The sequence below is a fragment of the Stegostoma tigrinum genome, unplaced genomic scaffold (assembly GCF_030684315.1).
Source record: "Stegostoma tigrinum isolate sSteTig4 unplaced genomic scaffold, sSteTig4.hap1 scaffold_299, whole genome shotgun sequence".
Classification (NCBI taxonomy): domain Eukaryota; kingdom Metazoa; phylum Chordata; class Chondrichthyes; order Orectolobiformes; family Stegostomatidae; genus Stegostoma; species Stegostoma tigrinum.
The window spans coordinates 150,001-155,000 of NW_026728227.1; positions in this window are offsets into that span (position 1 = coordinate 150,001).

The window sequence follows — 5,000 nt, forward strand, 5'->3', positions numbered from 1 at the left end:
CGACACAGTGCGAGAGAAATGCCGACCGAGGTTCCGGCCGCGTGGAGCGTGGGCTCCGCGGGCTCGCTATCGGACCGCTGGCGCTCCAACGGGCGGCTTCTCGGTCTCGACCGGGAAAACGAACGAGTCGAGGCGGGGGGTGGGCACACTGCGGCCGGGCGAAGGCCTGCCCCGGCCGCCGACGTGAACCCTCTCGGGGAGTGGCTGTCCGCCTGCCCAGCGTGGGCAGGGAGAGCGTGGAGGCGCCGCTCAGCCTGAAGCACCGGCCACCTCGAGGGGAAAGCCGGCCCGCCGAGGGGCCTCCCGCGTCGGACGTGTGCCGCCGCATCGATCGAGGGAGCTCGCCGGTCCCGGCGCGTCGCTGCCCCGCGCCGGGCGTGCGGGGGGGCGCACGCCTGGGCCCCCCCTCTCTGCACACACCGGCCGACTGTTCCGGGCTAGCACAGGCGAAGGGACAGCCCGCTACCTTCCGTGCTACTCCCGGGGGAACCGGGCTCTCGAGCCTGCCTGGCCTGCCAGGACGAGGTTACCCGCGGAGGGGGGGACGGCGAGGGGCCTCCCGCGTCGGACGTGTGCCGCCGCATCGATCGAGGGAGCTCGCCGGTCCCGGCGCGTCGCTGCCCCGCGCCGGGCGTGCGGGGGGGCGCACGCCTGGGCCCCCCCTCTCTGCACACACCGGCCGACTGTTCCGGGCTAGCACAGGCGAAGGGACAGCCCGCTACCTTCCGTGCTACTCCCGGGGGAACCGGGCTCTCGAGCCTGCCTGGCCTGCCAGGACGAGGTTACCCGCGGAGGGGGGACGGCCGTTTCCGGGTCGACGGCCCCGGGCTGCGCCGCCTTTGCCCGCCCTCCGACGTTTCGGGCCCGGAGGCCTTGGACAGTTAGAACTGGCGCGAAGAGATCGGAAGGTCTGGTAGGAAGTCGCCAAGACTATGTCGAACACAACCGCCAAAGTGTCGAGGAACACAAATCGCCACCAGAGTGTCGAAGTTAAAAGCAGCACTGAGTATCGAACACAAAAATCGCCAGACTGTCGAACTTAATTCAGCTCAGAGTATCGAACACAAAAATCGCCAGACTGTCGAACTTAATTCAGCTCAGAGTATCGAACACAAAAATCGCCAGACTGTCGAACTTACCATGGGCTCAGAGTATCGAGTGTTAATCGCCCAGGTGTGTCGAACTTAAAATGGGCGGATTATCGAGTGTTTAATCGCCCGAGTGTCGAACTTAAAATGGGCGGATTATCGAGTGTTTAATCGCCCGAGTGTCGAACTTAAAATGGGCGGATTATCGAGTGTTTAATCGCCCGAGTGTCGAATGTCACGGCCAACATGTTCACAATTCGACAAAGCGTTCGAAAGTTCGACTATTAGCGTTCAAAAGTTCGACTGTTAGCGTTCAAAAGTTCGACAAAGTGTTCGCATGTTCGACAAAGTGTTCAAAATTCGACAAAGTGTTCGAAATTCGACAAAGTGTTCAAAATTCGACAAAGTGTTCAAAATTCGACAAAGTGTTCAAAATTCGACAAAGTGTTCAAAATCCGACCTCCGAGAGCTCTTTGGCATGCACACGAGTTCCAAATTGCCGCCCACCGTCTTTGGAACCGTTCCTCGGGCCTGTCTCAAAGTGGTCCCGAGCCGCCATTTTGTTCTAAAAAACGTGTTCCCGAAAATCTCCGGGTACCCCGCCAACCCCCCCGGCCGAAAATGACGAGTTGCACTTTGGGGGCGAATTTGAAATTTCAGTCCGACGATGAGGCACCGAAAGCCCGCAAACGGTACTCGGATCGTCCCCCTTGCCGACTTCCGTGATTTTTCAAAGTTAAAGTTTTCGGGCTGCGGACACTTTATTGCAACGGGGCAAGGCGCCGGGGCGAATTCCCACCCCTCCAGCGGGGCCCTGGAACTCCAACCCGGCGTGGATTTTCGGATTTTTCCCCTTCCCCACCGACTTTCCTCCGCTGACACTTAGAATTTTTTTTGACACTTAGAATTTTTTTTGACACTTAGAATTTTTTTGACACTTAGAATTTTTTTTGACACTTAGAATTTTTTTTGACACTTAGAATTTTTTTTGACACTTAGAATTTTTTTGACACTTAGAATTTTTTTGACACTTAGAATTTTTTTGACACTTAGAATTTTTTTTGACACTTAGAATTTTTTTGACACTTAGAATTTTTTTTGACACTTAGAATTTTTTTGACACTTAGAATTTTTTTTGACACTTAGAATTTTTTTTGACACTTAGAATTTTTTTTGACACTTAGAATTTTTTTGACACTTAGAATTTTTTTTGACACTTAGAATTTTTTTCTAAGTTTTTCCTTCTGGTTACTGACTTCCCTCGTCGGGCACGGGGATTTTCGACTTCCTCCTCCCGACCGAGGGGCCTCATTTTCGGGCATTTTCCTCAGATTTCCAAGCATTTTTAGACACTTTTCCCGACTTTTCCTGCTTACTGATTTCACACTTTTGGCCATTTTTATGCATTTTCCCGACTTTTCCTGCTTACTGATTTCACACTTTTGGCCATTTTTATGCATTTTCCCGACTTTTCCTGCTTACTGATTTCACACTTTTGGCCATTTTTAAGCATTTTCCTGGTTACTGATTTCACGCTTTTGGACATTTTCGGAGGTTCTGACGGCTTTTTCGCCTTACTGCTTCGGACATTTCGGGCACTTGGCTGACTTTTCCCGCTTACTCCTTCCGGGCTTTTACTCATTTTCGGAGGTTCTGACGGCTTTTTCGCCTTACTGCTTCGGACATTTCGGGCACTTGGCTGACTTTTCCCGCTTACTCCTTCCGGGCTTTTACTCATTTTCGGAGGTTCTGACGGCTTTTTCGCCTTACTGCTTCGGACATTTCGGGCACTTGGCTGACTTTTCCCGCTTACTCCTTCCGGGCTTTTACTCATTTTCGGAGGTTCTGACGGCTTTTTCGCCTTACTGCTTCGGACATTTCGGGCACTTGGCTGACTTTTCCCGCTTACTCCTTCCGGGCTTTTACTCATTTTCGGAGGTTCTGACGGCTTTTTCGCCTTACTGCTTCGGACATTTCGGGCACTTGGCTGACTTTTCCCGCTTACTCCTTCCGGGCTTTTACTCATTTTCGGAGGTTCCGACGGCTTTTTCGCCTTACTGCTTCGGACATTTCGGGCACTTTGCTGACTTCTCCACCTTACTCCTTCCGGGCTTTTACTCATTTTCGGAGGTTCCGACGGCTTTTTCGCCTTACTGCTTCGGGCACTTTGCTGACCTTTTCCCGCTTACCCCTTTCAAGGTTTTGGACGTCTCCGGTCGGGTCCGCGCCCCTCGCCCGGGCCGGAACGCCTCCCCGCCGGCCGAGTTCCTCGGGGTCGCCCCCTCGCCCGGGAAAAACCGCTCCCCGCCGTCCCACAGCACTCCGACTCGGCCAGGCAGCCTCACGGGCACAGCGACTCCTGCCCACCTCGGGAACCGACGCCCCGCTCGGGCTCAGGCTCCGAAAAACCACCACAGCGGGGCAGCTACCCTCAATGCAGCCGAAATTCAAATTCCTCCCCTTCGAGAGGCGCGCCTCACCCGGCCACGGCCTCGGAACTGCTCCCCTTCCTCGGGATCGGCCCCTCGCCCGGGAAAACCCGCTCCCCGCCGTCCCACAGCACTCCGACTCGGCCAGGCAGCCTCACGGGCACAGCGACTCCTGCCCACCTCGGGAACCGACGCCCCGCTCGGGCTCAGGCTCCAAAAACCCACAACAGCGGGCAGCTACCCTCAATGCAGCCGAAATTCAAATCCCTCCCCTTCGAGAGGCGCGCCTCACCCGGCCACGGCCTCCAAATCGCTCCCCTTAGGCGAAAATTAAGCCCCCGTGGCCGATAATACCCCTCCTTGATCGTGCACAAGGGCAGCTCCAAGTTGAACGGGCTCAGGCTCCAAAAACCCACAACAGCGGGCAGCTACCCTCAATGCAGCCGAAATTCAAATCCCTCCCCTTCGAGAGGCGCGCCTCACCCGGCCACGGCCTCCAAATCGCTCCCCTTAGGCGAAAATTAAGCCCCCGTGGCCGATAATACCCCTCCTTGATCGTGCACAAGGGCAGCTCCAAGTTGAACGGGCTCAGGCTCCAAAAACCCACAACAGCGGGCAGCTACCCTCAATGCAGCCGAAATTCAAATCCCTCCCCTTCGAAAGGCGCGCCTCACCCGGCCACGGCCTCCAAATCGCTCCCCTTAGGCGAAAATTAAGCCCCCGTGGCCGATAATACCCCTCCTTGATCGTGCACAAGGGCAGCTCCAAGTTGAACGGGCTCAGGCTCCAAAAACCCACAACAGCGGGCAGCTACCCTCAATGCAGCCGAAATTCAAATCCCTCCCCTTCGAAAGGCGCGCCTCACCCGGCCACGGCCTCCAAATCGCTCCCCTTAGGCGAAAATTAAGCCCCCGTGGCGGATAATACCCCTCCTTGATCGTGCACAAGGGCAGCTCCAAGTTGAACGGAGAAGTCAGTAACCAACCAAAAATAAGCTTGGTTACTGATTTCTCCCGTTGGTTACTGACTTCTCCCTTTGGTTACTGATTTCTCCCGTTGGTTACTCATTTCTCTTGTTGGTTACTGATTTCTCCCGTTGGTTACTGACTTCTCCCTTTGGTTACTGATTTCTCCCGTTGGTTACTGACTTCTCCCGTTGGTTACTCATTTCTCCCGTTGGTTACTCATTTCTCCCGTTGGTTACTCATTTCTCCTGTTGGTTACTGATTTCTTGGTTACTCATTTCTCTTCTTGGTTACTCATTTCTCCTGTTGGTTACTGATTTCTTGGTTACTCATTTCTCTTCTTGGTTACTCATTTCCCTTTCTGACACTTAGAATTTTTTTTGACACTTAGAATTCTTTTTGACACTTAGAATTTTTTTTGACACTTAGAATTTTTTTTGACACTTAGAATTTTTTTTGACACTTAGAATTTTTTTGACACTTAGAATTTTTTTTGACACTTAGAATTTTTTTTGACA